Source organism: Coenobita brevimanus, chromosome 70 (assembly GCF_032717465.1).
Source record: "Coenobita brevimanus isolate Jiangsu-jjx chromosome 70, ASM3271746v2, whole genome shotgun sequence".
Lineage (NCBI taxonomy): Eukaryota > Metazoa > Arthropoda > Malacostraca > Decapoda > Coenobitidae > Coenobita > Coenobita brevimanus.
In genome coordinates, this window is record NC_137023.1 from 23641217 (window position 1) to 23660787 (window position 19571).

Consider the following 19571-nt stretch of genomic DNA (forward strand, 5'->3'; position numbering starts at 1 on the left):
TTGCCTAATTTCTGGAACATATGAAAAGAATGTAGACACGAGCTATGGTCATTGTAAGTGTGATAAATTGTTAACTGAATTAATTTTAAAGCAGTACCCCCCAGACTAAGAACTGATTGTTCCTCCATCCGTCCAGTATATTGCCTCTATGCCGGGAATCGAACCCGGGACTCTCAGGTGAGAGCCAGGCAGTATACCGCTACATCACGCTCAGACAAAAGGCATCGCACATTATCACAGTCTTGTAATCAATGTCTCTCCGCCCCCACTGTGGGCCTGAGGAGGCTGAGATAACCCCCTGGCACTCGGACAAGTAGATGCTTTTAATCTATCTCAAGCACTTACGGCAAGTGAGAATGAAGAGAGAAACCTGTACTTTACAAACGAAAAATCATCTAATATACTACCACTATGCCGGGAATCGAACCCAGGACTTTCAATTGAGAACCAGGCAGCGTACCACTACTTGCCCGAGAGCCGGGGGGTTATCTCAGCCTCTTCAGGCCCACAGTGGGGGCAGAGGGACATTGGTTACAAGATTGTAACAATGTGAGATAACTTATTACCTGGTCGTGGTGTAGTGGAATGCTGCCTGGCTGTCACCTGAGAGTTTCGGGTTCGATTCCGGCATAATGATAATATTTTGGATGATTTTTCCTGGGTAGAGTACAGGTTTCTCTCTTCAATTGATTGTTCCTTGTCGTCTCCTGGTAGTACAGTCACACCTGTGTGGGACACACCTAGCATTAATCCTCTAGAGAATTATTTATTCCTTTTTGTCAGGTGCATCCCTAACGAAGAAAGTCAGGTAGCTATTGTTCTGTGTATCGCTCATTTTTAATTCAGGTCATCCTTTGTTTCTGTGTGTCACTCCCTGCTGCGGGTGTGTATAAAAGACCTCTACCCTTTACGTTTCTGTATCACTCTGTCTGAAGATATAATATACGAAAGAACACACCGTTGCTCCTTTCATTTCTCCGGTGGTTATTTTGCATACATGTCTTCACGGTGTAGTGAAGTTTCTGCGTATATATATATATATATATATATATATATATATATATATATATATATATATATATATATATATATATGCGATATAAAATGCAATATTCTCTATTCGCACCAAAATCAAGAGGTAAATTTGTAAATATTATCCTCTTGCATTAATAATTTCACACACACTCTAGCTCCATGACTTAGCTCATTCAAGAATCTTCACTTTTCATCCAGGATTCTTTCAGGCTCTCACTGGAAGACATATTTCCAGTTTCTTTGGCCACTGCTTAATCAACCAGACACCTTGAGCTAACCCACAATATTGTACATTGCTGTCTTGTTCATGTTCTACTACCAGGTTTCTTGTACTTCATGTCTTGATAATGTGGTATGGAAGATGCAGTGTCCGCGTGCAAAATATAGCCTTAATATGAACGAGTGAATCACGATTGAAATAACTATTTTATTGTGCAACATTTCATGCTGACTAGTTCCATTATCCCCCCCAGTACCAGGATCTTTTCTTTATTATTTCTTACAATCAACGCGATAAGAATTTAATTAGTTTAGTTCAAACCTCTAGCAGCGAAGGGTTCAGTGTACCTAACATAATATTATGTACATATTTCTGATCAATGGAAAGAGATAATTTCCAACTTTAATTTTGGATAATGAAAAAGAGTGGTTACTGGAGTCATGGCATAGAGGTTAATTCTGTGGAGAGGTAATGAACACAAACTACTGTAAATGATAATGTATGCAGAGGATGCTATTCTGTTTGTTTATTTTGAAGCCCGCCTTTTAGACAGATTCAAAATTCTATGGATGTCCGTCTACTCGTTGCCTTATGGTGTCGATAAATCATGCGTAAATGCGCATTCAGAGTCCCAAATGAATTAATCTCTTCCGTCTTTCGCACCTATAACATGGACAGAGACTTTCGTGAATTTGCGCAGCAACAAAATTGTGTACCCATTTGTCACTGCTCGTTTCATCTCTGCCTGTTGCAAAATGTCATTCAGATTGTTTGAGGTAGTTAAATGAAACGTAGATGAGTCAACCATTGTGTCACTGTTAGAGGGAGTGTCATGAGATACTAAAAAATGATATATCATTCAAAGTTGATATATAGCATAAGCGGCAGTTATTGTAGTAAATGGCCATACAGTTGAATAATGTCATACATATGCTCGTGCAAGCACGTGCACTAAACAATTTGTGTTTTAGAGTATCAGTGACATCAGTCCTAATATTGTTTCGGGATAATCATACCTAATCTTTGGAACCTGTAAATATTTTTCGCCACTGTTGGTGGGTGTGTTGTGTTTACCAGTGTGCGTTTGTTTCTACAGGGACGCTGGTAGCAGTGACAGCAGAACGAGGGTCCACCGCACGCCTGCCTTGCCACATCATCTCACGCAGGCCACACGACCCCGTCCTGCTCGTGCTCTGGTACAAGAATGCTTCAGTCACGCCCGTATACAGGTCAGTGCTACACGGATCACTACAACACATTTGAAATTTGGGAACGATCAAGTATTTAAACGCCTCAGTCAGATGACTTGTTCTTTTGTTATTTCTTACCAACAGCAGATGATTATATTCAGTTTTCTTACGACGAATGTTAATTACTGAGATAATGAAGGTGATATCTAGCTCCTCCTGTTTGAAAGGTCTCTTTTAAGCAGATTCTAATCATTCTTAAATAGCAAGATTAAAATATATGTGTTAGGAAGAATACTCCCACCGTATTCCCTGCGTGTCGTAAAAGGCGACTAAAAGGGGTGGGATGAGGGGACTAGGGACCCCCTCCTCTGTTTTTTAGTTCCAAAAAAGAGACAGGCCAGAGAAAGGGATGGGGGATGGAGTTATCCCCGTACCCTGAAGATTGAGTCTATGAATGTGCGTGGATGTAGTACGATTGAGGCTAAAGGGGAGGAGACTGGGAGAATGTTTGTGAGAAGAAAGTTGGATGTGTTAGCTTTGAGTGAAACGAAGATGAATGGGAAGGGTGAGTCTATGTTTGGAAGTGTGAATGGAAGATTGTCAGGTGTTGATAGAGGAAGGGCAAGAGAATTTGTGGCCTTGTTGGTGAGTCCGGAAGTACAGCAATGTGTGATTGAATCAAGGAGGTGTCATCGAGACTGGTGTGGGTGAAAGCGAAATTTGGACATGAGTTGTGGGTGTTTGTGAGTGCATATGGGCCTGGTAGTGAAAGGGATGAAGAAGAGAGGGAGTCTTTCTGGAATGATGTTGATGAGTGTCTGCAGAGTTTTGGAGCGAATGTGAATGTGGTAATGATGGGAGATCTGAATGCTAGAGTGGGAAATGTAGCAGTTGAAGGTGTAGTTGGTATGCATGGTGTGCCTGGAAGAAATGAAAATGGGGAACGAATGATAGCGATGTGTGTTGAGCGAGAGATGGTGATTGGAAATACGCTGTTTGAGAAGAAAGATTTTTACAAGTATACATGGGTGAGACAGGAGGGTGGAAGGGTTGTTGATAGAGCTTTGATGGACTATGTGGTTGTGTCTAGGAATGTAATAGGAAGATTGTTGGATGTGAGAGTTCTGAGAGGGGAGGGTGGAGGTATGTCTGACCACTACCTGGTGGAGGGAAAGTTAAGAGTAGGTAAGAGATGGGTGAGAGCTAGGAGGGTTAGGTGTGGCAGGGAGGTTTTGAAAGTGAGTGATCTGGATAAAAGAGAGAAAAAGATAGAGTTTCAGGAGAAATTGAAAGATGAGTGGAACGCAGTGAAAGATCGGGAAAATGGCAGTGTGGAGGAGGAATGGCAGTTGTTCAAGAGTGCTGTGGTGGGGCATGCAGAAGAGGTGTGTGGTGTGAGACGTGTGGGTGATGGTGTAAGAAAAGAAAGTGAATGGTGGTACGAGGAAGTAAGTATGGCTGTTGCTGAGAAGAGACGTGCATATGAAGTGTGGCTGCAAAGGAAGAACGAGGTGTCATGAAAGGTATAAGGAAAAGAGGAATAGGGCGAGAAGGGCTGTGCGTGATGCTAAAGTGACAGCAGATGAGAGCTGGGGTAGGCGGCTGACAGAGAATTTTCAACATAATAAGAAAATGTTTTGGAAGGAGGTGAAAAGGGTGCGAAAGGGAGAGTCTGGGAAGGAAGAACGAGTAAAAGCAGAGGATGAAAGGATGTTAACTGAGATGGATGCAGTAAGGAAGAGATGGGCAGAGTATTTTGAAAGATTGTTAAATGCAGAGGAGGAGAGGGTGGCTGAGATTGTGGTGGATGGAAGGGTGCAAGGAATAAATGCGTTGGGAGAGTTGAATGATTCTTTGATCACGAAGGAGGAAATGGAGAAGGCAGTAAAGGAGATGAAAACAAGGAAAGCTGCAAGTATGGATGGGTGCTGTGGAATGCCAGAATGGTGGTGGAGTGACTATTGTTGACTGGTTAGTTAGATTGTTGAATGTGGGCTTTGTGAAAGGTATGGTACCAATTGACTGGGCAAGTGCTTGTGTGGTCCCGTTGTATAAAGGCAAGGATGATAAGTATGAATGTACTAGCTTTAGGGGTATAAGTCTGTTGAGTGTTATAGGTAAGGTGTATGGTAGAATGTTAATTTTGAGAGTTAGAGAGGGTACAGAGGGAGTGATTGGTGATGAGCAGTAGGAGAGAAAGGGGATGCGTGGATCAGGTGTTTGCTGTGAGACAAGTGTGTGAAAAGTATTTAGCAAAAGGCAAGGATGTGTTTTGGGCATTTATGGATTTAGAGAAAGCATATGATATAATTGACAGGGAGGCTTTGTGGACTGTTTTAAGATTGTATGGACTTGATGGTAGGTTATTAAAAGGGGTGAAAAGTTTTTATGTAAATAGTAAAGCGTGTGTAAGAGTGGGAAATGCTGTGAGTGATTGGTTTCCCGTGAGAGTGGGGCTGCGACAGGGATGTGTGATGTCGCCTTGGTTGTTTAATATTTTCTTGGATGGTGTTGTAAGGGAGGTGAATACAAAAGTTTTAGGTGGAAGTCTGAGTCTGGTGAATGTTGATGGTGGAGAGTGGAATCTGAAGCAGCTGCTGTTAGCAGATGATACTGCACTGGTGGCCGATTCAGAGGAGAGATTGAGACAGTTGGTAGAGGAGTTTGGAAGGGTGTGTGAAAGGAAGAAATTGAAAGCAAATGAGAATAAAAGTAAAGTGACGAAGTGTACGAGGTTGGTAGATGGTAGGGGGATGAATATAGTTTTGAATGGCGAGTTGCTTGAGGAGGTAGAGTGTTTTAAATATCTAGGGTCACATGTTGCTGTGGATGGAAGAATAGATGCAGAAGTGAAGTTTAGAATAAATGAAGTAGGAAAGGTGCTGGGAGGAATGAAAAAAGTGTTTAGATGTCGTTTGCTTAGAATGGATGTAAAGAGAAGGCTGTATGAGGGTGTTGTGGTACCGACTGCGTTGTATGGGGCTGAAACATGGAATATGGGTGTAGTAGAGAGGAAAAGTTTGAATGTAATGGAGATGAGGTGTCTGAGGAGTATGTGTGGAGTGACGCGTATGGATCGAGTGCGAAATGATGAAGTGCAAAGGAGAACTGGAGTTGTTCGGGAGATGGCTGGTAGAGTTGAGCAGAGGGTGTTGCGATGGTTTGGGCATATGGAGAGAATGGATAATGAGCAATTGGTGAAAAAGATAACTAGATCTGATGTAAGAGGTGTAAGGCTGAGAGGAAGACCACGAATAGGATGGATGGACAGTGTGAAGAGAGCGCTGGATGCGAGAGGGATGTCTGTTGAGCAAGGAAGAGTGGCTGTGCATGACAGAAATAATCGGAGAGAAATTGTGAAGGAATAAGTGATGACGCAGCCCTGAGGGGATAATCTCCCGCATTTGGTCTGATCATCTAGTCAGGTCAGGTGCGGGTAAGGGAATGGGTCTATTATGATATGGCAGGGGTAAACCAGTTCTGCTGTCGGGCCCTGCTGCAGATGTCACTGATTGCATTGCGCAGTTGACCCTTATGCGGTGTGGTGCGGTGAGGATCTGTCCGTTCTCCCTTTGGGGCTAAGATGCGAATTTATGTGTTTGAATGAATGAGTAAATGGGGAGTGTGTCGTCCTGTCTCAGCTACCCCCCTTTCCTTGGGGGAAGCAGCCTAGGTATATAGATAGATAGAGAAAATATAAACTGTGCCATCGGACTGAGGAGATTAACAACCTACAGTCAGTTGAGCCGAGTCTACTACCTAGTGTTCCAATGCAAAGAAATAACTAGATTTTCTAATCAGATTGCAACTTCATCCTATGTCTAGCATCTTGAGTTTCTAATCACGACTGTTTCCGAACAGATGAATATCCCCGTCGACCACATCATGGAAAATACCATTTTGTCTCAGCTTTCTGTTAAAGCATGTGGAACTTAACAATACTGGTATAAAAAACGTGTGCACTGATCCTTTCGGGGGTACCGCATACTTCCTTGCGCTAATGACTGTATTTTTTTGTTTGCTTATAAATTTGGTTGGGAAGGGCAGAGTGTGTATTAAACAAACAAACACATACACACACACACACACAAACACACACACACACACACACACACACACACACACACACATATATATATATATATATATATATATATATATATATTCGCCTTTGCACAGTACACTGCCAAAGATCATTTCATGGCAAGCCTGAAACTTCCCAGGAAGCGATCTGGGAACCCTGTCATAAAAGAAGTGAAGTTATGTTTTAAATGATGATTTATTTAAAACTAAGTGTAGGAAATAAGGATGGAATGCAGTTCCTGTGTTTAATGAATAATCAGGAGTGTGCCAAATCTAAGATATTTAATTCGGTAGTGATTATATGACTCTGATGAAGGATTTATCGATCTGCAGATGCAGATTATATCTCTCCCGTTTCCTTTGCCACAACCCCAACCCCCCTCCTCCTTCTTTTCCTCATAACCCATGATGAGAAGCCAGTGGTGTGTGGGTTAGCACAAGGCCTCTTAATACTCAAGGCCTGTGTCTGAGTGAATGACCCGCCTGATGACGTCACAAGAGTGAGTGACCCATCCCTCCGCAGATCTGCTTAATGAATATACAGTATATTCCTGCAGGATGTCAGTGTGCTGACTTTTATTTTCTGGAAACGCTACAAAGTTCAGTAATTGCAGTCACGATCCCTGGTTTCTCATCCCTTCATTGCAAGAAGGAGATGCAAGACAAAGTGAAATAAGGCCAGGTGAATGGATATTTGCGGTTCAGTAGTGTGTGTGTTTGTGTGTGTGTGTGTGTGTGATGAGATGACAATATCTTTTCCCAGGTCTTTTCCACAGTCTTGTCCCCCAGGCGGTAAAGAAACTAGGGATCGCAACTGTACATTTCGCCATTCTTTTGACAAGAATCTTGATGGTGATGTACCTGAACAATAGTCTACCTTCAGATTCTTCATAGAGAAGGCCTGATATGACCAACTGAATTTACAGTGATACTCTGATCTAACACCCTCAGAATATTGTAACCAATTAAAGGAATAATTTCTTTCTTCAGTAAAAAAAAAAAAAAAAGTGTCAATGGCAAGCCGTCCACTGATCTTCATTTCCCTCGGTATTGTCTGAATGAGTTATGATTTAGTGGCATCTCTGTAAGTACGATTATCTCACGGTGCATTAAGTGCATGGCCAATATATTACTCAATAACTTTGCCAAGTCATCCAACAATAATACTGAAGGTACCTGAACTAAAGACAGTTTTCAGCAGTTGGTACTTTAATATATACTGTATATTGGCCAGTTCCACGCTGCTCTTACTGTTAGTTCCATTTTCTTCCCCGTAGTCTTTCTTGTTTAATTGTTGCAGGCACTTCTACCCTTCGGAATTAACCAATTCCGACATAACCTGGACACAGTGCCTAGCCTACGACCAAGTTTTGTCGGCTGTCACGGGTTGGCGCGATTAAAATAAACTCGTGACATTAACTTTGGTGGGAAACCGCGAATTCTAGTGGAATCCCAGTATTTATCACTCAGTTTAACCGCCACATATTCACCCGATTGGGAGTGTTTTTCAGGACATTTTTCACTATTTTATAAGTGATCGTCCTTGTGTGCGATGTTAGCACCTTCGCTGAGTGAACTGCGGGTGTGTATTGCTCACACTCATTGGCCGTTAGCAAGTGTGGCCACTACACTCGCCTCTCTTCCACAATTTGAATCAGTCAAGATTTGAGCGCTGTGGAAGCAGGTAGTGTGTGTAGCAGCGTCCTTCCTCAGCAACGATGCCTAGTTCCCGCCACCGCCGTTGGATTCCCACCTAGCGTGATTGGCGAGAGGCTCAGCATGTGCAGTGTCCTTCCTCAGCAACAACGCCCAGTCATCTGCTTTGTCCACTTTTCTGACCAGTATTTCTTTTCGTTTTTTCCTAGGTATAAGAGTTAGTTTTTGAGTAAGCAAGTGAGTGCGATCTCCTTATTATGAATTCATTTTGAAATGTTACATAAATTTATTTCATTGTAATCAATAAATTTAACAGTTCTTTTTCTTGAGGTTAATGTATTGTAAACTCGTGTTTTATTTTCCATATTAAGCTTATTTCACTTATAGCTCCTAGTTTGCATAAACGCTTTGCCTTATTCACAACTGGTACTTAGGCCAGTCCTTTTTATACTTAAATCCGTTGTGCCATCTAGGAGTTAATTGTACCAGCAAGAACCTGTTTATCATTAATAGCATTAGTTATTGATTGTCAGGGGTGGAGTCACTTTCTCCAGAGGCCAACAGTACTAATAAACAGCACGTGTGAATAATTAGTCTCTGCTGTGTACTGTTGAGAAAGTTTATAAATTCTCGTCCTTAGAGAATCGGCGGAGTAAGCCGGCATAAAGTAATCATTGCTTGATTTTCACAAGACAATTTATTGTCCTGTTCTTAAGTATTATTGAATAAATATTTTTTAAATATTGCATATACATTAAAAACCCCGTGACATCGGCAAGATGTTGGTTGCTAGGGAATTACTCGTTGCCTAGCAATGGCCGAAAAAACGTTTTTTTCTTGCTTTTCACGTTTTGAGCTGTAGAACCATTAGTAAAAGGCATAGAAAGCTTTGACGTCCTTTGGCGTTATCTTCAGGTCATTCCCTTTCGGAAGTGTGCCGTCCATTTTTCCCCCTCTCTCCTCTAGTTTTCAAGTGGCAACCCCCTCAGCGTCCCTAGCAACCAGTGCCTTTTTCAAAAATGCCCACCAATTCTCCAGGGGCTCGATGGAATTAAATGAAAGTTTATATGCTTATAGACATTGACTAATACTACAACCTTCTATTGTACACCTATGTTTTACATTGGCCAGGTCACAGTTCAAAGGTAATCAAATGAGAAAACAATGAAACAGCTAAATCACGACTGTGCTTGCGCAAAATGCTAAGGCTCCGAAGATTATTAAACCAGGCCATGATTCTTGGGTGGATTGTTGCACTGGAGTACCTCCATATAATGATTTTTAATGTCGAAACTCACTTCCGACCGCTGACAAAGCTTGGTCCACTTAGAGCTGGCCGTTGTCTCCTACCGGCATGTGAGTATATATACAGAGAGAGAGAGAGAGAGAGATCATCATCATCATCAGCCGTCCGAGTGTCCACTGGAGGACCGGCCTATCAATACCGAAGTGGGGACGATGCAGTCATTGTATTTCTACCAAGTGGCTTAGGCTGTCTGGCAGACATTGTATGTAGGGTGAGAAGTACTTGTAAGTGTGATCGTGGTGTTGGAGCGGCTTTGGATGTGTGTGTGGTCCGTGAACCAAGTGTAATCGGCCCACCCAAGCCGACTGGGTGCAAGCATACTTTATAGTATATGACATTGGTTCAATCACGGCATCCCTTATGTCCGCCAAAGCAGTACGTGGTCGGAAGAACGCTCCCATAGTTTATTACCTTGGCAGGGCGCGAACCCACGTTCTTCGGTGTACGAAAACGCACACTTTACCACTCTACTACAGAAGCATATATCAATATCTCTATATCTTTCTATCTATTTACCTCTCTCTCTCTCTCTCTCTCTCTCTCTCTCTCTCTATGTATATATATATATATATATATATATATATATATATATATATATATATATATATATATATATATATACAATCCGTGGTGTCAGTTGGTAGTGTATTGCATTACATATGTGCAGGATTGCTGATAGCATAAGTGCATGTGCATAAAAAATATCAGTACTTATCATTTTGCATGTGTGTGTAAAACTATTGTATATATTTCAAAGGTATGGTGAATTATGCTTGCACGAGAAGAGAACAATGTCATGTGAGATGGACCAGTGTAACCTGGAGGTGATTGAGTGGTATCAAATTGATAACTGTTGTATAGGTATAGGGCAAACAAAGAAGAATGAGAGCGGGTAGTTTGAAGCTATTCGTCTGCTCCCGTGACGTCACCAGAGCGAGACTCAAGCCCATAGCTATGCAGGTGGCCTTGGTTAGCAGGTCTAGTGCACAACTGGTAAATCGTAAGTTTAAGTCTTTGGTACTTTAAGTTGAAATTTGTTTCCCTCGTATTCCTGTTCATCCACGTGTAACCTACTCAGGGAAGAATTGGGACTTCTCTAAAACTCATTCTCTGCCTTGATGATCCCATGTGCACTCGATTGCTATAATATTAAACCTTCTTGTAAACCGTCTCTCCCTCGCTTTCATGCCATCTCACATTTCGCCCTCTTTCTCCACTTTCTTCATGAGTAATGTTCCTTTTAAAAGAGGACGGCGTTAGTTACGTTAAAAAGTTAATTAACTCACCTCCCACCCCCCTTTAATTTCCTCTTCACCTCGTACATCCACGTCATTCCCATTATGAAGGAAGGTGAAAAACTTTAAACCTCACCTCCTCAGTTCTTAACCCATACGGGTAATCGGGCATTACGACCTATTGTGCAGTCGAAGGGCATAAAAGTATATGAAATGACCAAGATGATCGGGGGGACTTTGATGCATGGTCGTGGAGTGTGCAGACGTGTTTCTCTGGCTCTCCTCTAGCTGCAGGGTTGCCTCACCGGCTTTAGCTTTGTTTTCTCCGCCACTAGGGCGTTTTTCAATAAAGTTAGGTTAGCTAGTACTAATTCTCCTCCCAGCCTTTTAGAGATATAGTAAGTGTCTATATCTGTTTCCTGAGATTGCCTTTGCTTACTCACCTCTGGAGTGTACCCCCCACTGATCGCTCTGGGGTGTGAGTTGTTATACACGAGCGCGCGTCCTCCCGAGAGTGGTTTGAGAGGGTAATCTCAGACTAGGTGTGTCTTTCCCAGGTACCTTGTCCCTGCTTGTTTTTCTCCTTCTTCCCACTTCCCCCGTGAGGGGAAGTGGTTGCTATGACGGACGCCCCTGCTGCCTCCCCCCTTCAGGGGGGGGAGGTGGTCCTGACGAATGTAACGACCGGACTGACCACCCCAGACTGACGGACGCCAAACTCATTCCACCCCACTTGACGTTCCTGTTGACAATGCCACGTTCGTCATTATCCATGCTCTAGGTTCGACTCCCTGTCCGGTCTCAATCCCTTCCTTATCAAGAAGGTGATTGACCACTGTGCAGGAGAAGTCGAACAAGTGAAAAAACTTGCTAACGGAGATCTCCTGGTAAAAACTGTTAACTCGTCACAAGTGAGAGATTTGCTGAAACTCGTAAATTCCACTGTTACGATGTCGAAGCCAAAATCCCAGTCTCCATGAATTCTTGCAAGGGTGTTGTCACTTGCAGGGATCTCATGGTGATGAGCGAGGACTAAATCTTACAAGAATTGGCGAAGAAAGATTTAATTGAAGCTAAATTCATAAATCGATATTAGGAAGGCATAATTACTAAGACAGCAACTATAATATTGACATTTGCCAAAATTTCTCTTCATAGTCAAGTCAAAGTTGGTTATTAAATCATTCACGTTCGACCATACATCCCTAACCCTTTCCGTTGTTTGAAATGCCATTTGTATGGGCATGGTTCGAGAAGACTTGTCGGGCTTCCCAGCCAGTGTGTGGCAAGTGTGCAAGCCAGGGTCATGATGCGGAACATTGTACATCTGAGACGGTCTGTTGCTTTCACTGCAAGGGCGCTCACTCCACTTCCTCTAGGGATTGTCCCAAGTGGAAGGAGGAGAAGGAAGTCTGCACAGTGAAGGCAACTGAGGGCATTTCCTATTACGAAGCTAGGAAAAAGGTGAAGGAGTTGCATGCAACTCCCAGCCTCGAGAATAGGTCCTATGCTTCGGCGGTAATGTCCCGTCCTGTGATATGCTCTGTAGAGACCCAGACTGACCCTGTCTTTCTCCCTCCTGCCATTCACAGTACATCTCCATCTCGACCTCCTGTCCGTTCCAACTCTCTCACTGACATCCCTAAGGCATCAACTTACTCTCAGGCTGCTGCTGCCTCTTCATCGGTACGGCCTAAAACGAAGCCTGACAAGTCTAGTAAAAGTAACATGACCACCCTCACGAAACAGTCACGTCCTCATGTCCTTCCGGTTCCTACTCCAGCGAGGAGAGAAAGGTTAGCTCTTCCTCGGGGAGGCTGGGAACCTAGTTATTGATGAAATATGGAGGTTTCCATTAACAAGCACCGGGATAGGTCCCCCGGTAGTCGCTGCTACGGCGGGAGACAAAAAAGACAAAAGCACACTGGCCCCCAACGAAAATCTTAAACCTGCCGCTTTTCACTGTATTACAGTGGAATTGTAGAGGTATTGGGAATAAGTTACACAATATAGCAATCTTGCTTTCTATACACAGGCCAGACGTTGTTTGTTTACAGGAGACGCGCCTGGAGGATCACCCTGATCCTCCCCAGTTCAAACACTACCACTCGTATAGAAGATATGAAGGTCACGGAGTTGCCATATACAACACAAATCACACCCACGGATGGAAGTGATTCTAAATTCTACTGTGGAACCTGTCGCATTCAGAGTAAAATTTAATAACACGTATCTGTCTATTTGCTCTCTGTACTGTCCTCCACATGGCCCCGTTGATAGTGATGCTTTAAATTCACTAGTTGAACATCTCCCTGGGAATAAGTTAGTGTTGGGCGATTTTAACGCCCATCACTATCAATGGGGTAGCTTGAGGATCGAAGGTCGTGGGGAGCAAGTAGCCGACCTAATACTACAGTCCAACCTCTGTCTTCTGAACGATGGTAGAGCGACTCGTGTAGATGATCGTACTGGTAACTTTTCGGCCATTGACTTATCTTTGGCCTCCCCTGGTATACATCAAGATCTCTCATGGGACCCTTACGACGACTCCTTGGGAAGTGATCATTTACCCATCTGTCTTTCTTATACACGCGACATCATTTCGGACCCTCCACCTCCAAAATTTAACTATAAGAAAGCAGATTGGGGATCCTTCTCAAGGATCGCCAATTTAGATAGATCTGGGGTGACCATAGATGTTATGGTCGATAATATAAATTCTTCCTTATTACACTGAGCTGAGGCTGCTATTCCCAAGACTTCTACAGTTCATGCTGAAGCATAGAGCACATTGGTAATTGGACGCCGGATTGCCGACAGGCATTAAGAAAACGCAATAGGAGATACAGGATTTTTGATAGTCAGCCCACTGAGAAAAATTTTATTGCATACAAACAGGCACGGGCTGAGGCAAGGAGAATAATAAGAAGGGCCAAACGTGACTCCTGGCGGTCCTTTGTGTCCACGGTGACTCGTACGACACCATTACGTAAAGTCTGGTCCACCATAAGAATATTAAATAATAAAGGCCCATATTTCCCCATTACCACCTTGCAAATAAATAATAACATCTATGACGAGCCCGTGGACGTTGCTAACATCCTCACCAGGAGTTTTTCTCATGTAAGTAGCTCAGCCAATTATGACCCGCGTTTCCAACATCGTAAACGCACGGCTGAGCTACAGATATTAGACTTTGCCACAGAAGACGTAAACTCCCCGTACAACCAAGAGTTTACGCTAGATGAACTGCTCCTTGCCCTTAAATCCTGTAAAGACACCAGCCCTGGACCAGACACCATCACGTACGGTATGATCCAGCATCTTAATCAGGACAACCTGATTAAGATGTTAGCATTGTACAATGAGATTTGGGCGTCTCGAACGTTCCCAAACTCATGGCACTTTGCGCACGTCATACCGATACCCAAAGAGGCTGGTCGTCTTATGAATCCCACTTCATTTCGTCCTATTGTGTTGACTTCTTGTCTATGTAAGGTCATGGAACGAATGGTTAACAATAGGCTTCTTTTTGTTTTAGAGTCGAAGAATTTGTTAAATGATCACCAATGTGGCTTCCGTAAATACAGAAGTTCACTAGATCATTTAATGAATTTGGAGCATTGTATTGCAGAGGCATTTGCCAATAAAGAATTCATGATAGGGTGTTCCTGGACATCCATAAAGCCTATGACATGACCTGGCGACACGGTGTACTAATGAAGCTCTATGCTTATGGTTTAAGAGGAAATTTGCCTGTTTTTATTTCAAATTTCTTAAGGGACAGAACTTTCTCTGTCAAATTGCCCCGTAACCTAACATCGGATATATTTATCCAGGAAAACGGGGTGCCACAGGGAAGTGTGCTTAGTCCTACTTTATTTAGTATTATGATCAATGATATTCTGTCATCAGCTCCCATCCCGAGGAATCTTAAATACTCACTCTACGCTGACGATTGTGCAATATGGCACTCTTCCCGTAATGCACAATTTTCGGCTGGGCGGATTCAAGCAGCCCTTGACTCCGTCCACCAATGGGCCTTGCAGTGGGGATTTAAGTTTTCCGTACGTAAGTGTGCCGCTATAGTTTTCACTAATCGTAACGTACCTAATTTGTGCTTAATTTTGGATAATCAGGTGGTACCTTTTCAAAATTCTGTAAAATTTTTAGGAATACATTTTGATCGTAGAATGAATTTTAAACTTCACATTAATACTTTGCTTGCTCGTTGTGATAAACCGTTAAATGTCCTCAAGTACCTAGCGGGTACTACCTGGGGTGCCGACAGAAAATCTTTATTAATGGTGTATAAATCCCTTATTCGATCAAAGCTAGACTATGGCGCACAGGTGTATGGCTCGGCATCCGATGCCACTCTGAAAGGATTGGATGTGTTGCAGAATAAATGTTTGCTAACGTGTCTTGGAGCTGTCCGGTGTACCCGTGTAGCTCGTATGGAAGTGGAGGCGAATGTGCCTCCCCTCCGTATTCGCCGTGACCACCTGGCCTTGTCCTATGGTGTAAGGACATTTAGGAAATGTAATATCGGCAATGTGGCCTGTACCCCCCTGTGTCAATACCACCACCTTCTGCGGGGGGTGCGTCGGCCACTTGCCGCTCGCCTCCACTTACTGACTCAGGAGCTTGATGTGGACCCCAGTGACTGTGACAAGTTGGTGCTTAAAAATATAGTGCCTTGGGAGCCACCCGGCTTTACAGTCGATGTCACATGGCTCCCAGCACCAAAGGCCAAGGCGCCGGAGGCGGAGGTCCACCACTTGTTTCGTAAGATCATTGTTCGTCACTTGGGGTCCCATCAATTGTACACCGACGGCTCCAAGTCGAGTGAATGTGTGGGTGCAAGTGTGTGGTCGACTGAATGTGCCCTCAGGTATCGGTTGCCGACTCATACATCTGTGTTTACTTCAGAACTTTTTGCTATTGACAAAGCCATAGACTATGCTCTCAATTCTAGACATGACTCATTTGTCATATTTTCAGATTCAAAATCAGCCCTTCAGGCAATTGCATCTTGTACTACGGACTCTCACGAGATCCAGGGCCGCATCGTTAATAAGTTGCATTCATGCAACAAGTCATTCACGCTGATCTGGGTGCCTGGTCATTGTTGTATCTACGGCAATGAGCAGGCTGACTTACTTGCAAAGTCGGCTGTAGAGCTCGAGGAGACTTGGGACGTTCCTCGTGATCTGCGGTCGAGTCTCTCTCTCGGAAAGAAATCAATAAATCTTCTGTGGCAAGGTCAGTGGACCAGACTAAATATTCCAACTTGTAAGCCGTACCTAGGCGACTGGGACACTGCCAACCGTCCCAGTCGCCTAGAAGAAAAAGTGTTGGCACGGTTACGGCTCAATGCCACCGTTTTAACTCACATAAAACCATATATGGAAAGACGCTTCCCACCGCACTGTGACATCTGTGATGCGGTGTTATCTATCAGTCATATCATCCTGCGCTGTCGGCGATTTATTCGTGAACGTGCTTCACTTATTAATTACTGCGGCGCAGCAGACGTCCCCTTCACCCTTTCCACCATCCTGGGTGATGGGGACATTGTTATGACTGATAAATTGATGGCTTTCTTGAGAGAGACCGGACTGATCAGAGTGATGTGACTTTTTTACTGTGTGGTTATGGTTTTTATCAACGGTAAATATGTATATATTGTAATATTAATTAGGGTTGACAGTTGACATATTTTAAATAGTTCCTCCTCCCACTGATCTATTTCTAATATAGATGTCCCCTACATTAAGCCAAGTTCCTCGCCTGACAGTCACCAGCTGATGAGTGCAAGTGTGCAATATAGGAAGGTATTGGGCACTTGCAGTCGATGGTGGTCTGCTGGGCGAGGTTCTTCACTTTTTGTACAAATTATGTAAATACATTATATTATCTTGCTTAAGGTATTCTAATTAGGGCCGACAGCTGACATATATGGAAATGTTCCTGACTCGTCTGGTTCCCTTTCATATATTGATGTCCCCTATATTAGGTTGTGCCTTGACTGACAGTCACCAGGTGATGAGTGCAGGTATGTCATGTAGAAAGGCATTACATATCTGCAGTCGATGATGATCTCTTGGTCGTTTTTTTTTTTTTTTTAATTTTTTTTTTAACATTAGTGTAGGTCTAGTTATTTGTCTCTTAGGATTTAGTATAGGTTAGTGATTTGTCTGTTAGGTGTTAGTTTTAGGGTCTTTAGATTAGGCATTTTAGTTTATAAGTAATATAAGGTTAAAAAATAAATAAAAATAATAAAAATAAAACTACAAAAAAATTATAAAATAAAAATTATTATATATATATGTACGTGTGCATGAAAGTGTGTATGTTCATATGCATGGATGTGTGTATGTATGTAAGTATGTATATATATATGTTCGTATATATATGTGTATATATGTCAATATATATACATATATATATATTGCCTTAATGACCAGGGGCTCCGGCCCCAATGGTCGATAGGCAAAAAAAAAAAAAAAAACAAGATGATCTATTCCATCAGCCTTGTTTTCCCACTGCTTCCCCAGTCTGTTCAGTAAGCTGAAACCATCCGAAACGTAACTGTGAGGCTGGTGCCACACTGCTGTATAACCCTGCAATGAAATGAAGAGAAACCATTTATTTGGATCACTACAAGTTAACAGGTTATTTTATGACGATGTTGTTCATCCTTCTTGACCTCGGTCCGCCTGACTGACCAGACCAGTCGACTACAGGAAAGTTTCTGAGCCTATGGGTTCTTTCCATAGGGTCCTTTCACTGCTGATTTTGTCTACGACTTTTGTGGCATGTGCTGTTCAGTGTTGCATTATATGTGTTATGTTGTATGCATCTGCTCTACGAGCGGGGCATGTGTCATGTGTGATTCCACCCAACCCGAATATAAGCTGGTAACTATGGGGGGGGGGGGGCTGGGTGATGTCCTGATCTAACCCTACCTATGTGTGCTCGATCACATCTATTGAAGGATGCCTCTAATAACGGAGGAGACTTGTAATACGGTGTTTTGATCGAGGTGTATTGCCCGGCACGTGAAATGAATGTGTACAAATAGGTGTTTCTTCGTTGCCAGTGCTGGAATATCTGGAAGTGGGTGTTGTTGAAGTGGGTCTGGTAATGTCTGTGTGTGATTGCTTAATGTCCCTAGTTTTGTTGTGAGGCTTTCTCGTGTAATGACAGTGATGATATGCTTAACACAGACTGTCGCTCAGAACTGCGTACCTCTCATATTCACTAAGTAGGATAACTTTAGTCTTAAAGAGAAAGTGATATTTGGAGTTGGTTTGGGTTCAGCTACTAATAAGACATTATTCTTTATAGTTTGCAAGGTGTTAGATAGGATGGGGGCCCATGCCTGGGAGGTCTAGGACATCTCTGCTCTGATATATTGTAGACCCAAAGTCAGTCCCTGTAAGTTCCCTGAGTGTGATGGTGGATTTGGCTGGAGAGATCCTCAGTTGATAACTGTTTTTGCTGTTGTTTAGCTTTACCTCCCTTGGGATGACCGGGCCAAATAAGGGCCCGCCAAGTTGATAACTGTTGCTAAAACATTATAATGTGAGAGACTAGGTCAGAAAAATACTTTTTACAATATCTTGAACACTTGTATTGTCTGCATGATTTTTAATATTAGTGAAAATGGTAAGCTACCCAAACATCATTACGATATATTCCAAGGACTCATTTAGTATTAACGCGTTAATCTCATTAGTGTGCGTTAATGTTTTCGAGCAGTGAAGAGAAATAACTGAGAAGGGTTTAGGGAAAGGTTTAGAGGTGGACATGCTGTTGGATGGATACTTTTGCCAAATAAAATATAATTTAACGATTATGCTATTATGAAAACATGAAATAAAATATGAAAAAGCACCAGACAGAAGTTTTGTCAGAGTTGTTTTATTTGTTTTGTTCAAGGAGTGAAGGGATGGGGGAAAGGCAAACCCTCGGGCTGGAGGAGAGTAGACGAGGAAGGAAAGGGGAAGTAGGGAGTGGAGGAGGGGGCGAAAGAGAGTAATGATGGATTTAGTTACTTTAATAATAAACTGGGTAAAGGTGGCTGTACAGTGTGATCTTGATTAACGCCTACATCAATATTTCAGCTATGATGCAGACAGTTATGTGATATAGCGGGATAATCTTGAATTCTTCGGACTTGCATCACCTCCAGGTAATTTTCTTCATACAGTAGAGATTTTTCGAATAAATGGGTAAAAGTTCCCTTTTACTATTTCACTGTAAAATGTCTTCCCATATCTGTTTCTCATTGAACTATAAAACGTGCTACTTGCGCAAAAGACTGAATAAGAATACAATATTGTGTTGGAAATTCAGGTAGCAGTCACTGTTAAGGGATGTCGCAGGTTCAAAATGGCGTCCCAAACACAAAGTATAGGGACGTGCACACCTACACGCTCAAGAAGCCCAGCTTTAAGCATACGAACTAAAACATCTTCGCTATTTAAGTGCAGAGCTACTTGCAAGATCCCGCTAACCTTCGCAGGAGTGTCTAAATCGGGTTGCAAAACTTGTACGCGACCTGGTTATACACCAAGAAACTCTTAATAACCCCGTGGATGTTTCTTTTCATACATAAAGCAAGATCACTGGCAACAGTACGCGAGTTACAGAAAAAAGAAGAAAAACATTCTCTAGCATTCAGACCTCTTTTCTGATAATATGTAGAATTTCGTGGATTCGTGTCGGCTTACTCCGCGAATACATTTTAAATATTTTGTATCAGTGATCTCGGTGGCGATTATCATATTGTTAAAAGTCATTGAGTAGTATGGCTATCATGTATTTGGTAGCCAGCT

General features: G+C 42.7%; 1 pseudogene; it reads left to right on the forward strand.

Annotated features, from left to right (window-relative positions):
- Positions 1-1862: 1862 nt before the first annotated feature.
- The window catches only part of LOC145406403 (hemicentin-2-like), a 664782-nt pseudogene continuing 647073 nt past the window's right edge, over positions 1863-19571 (forward strand).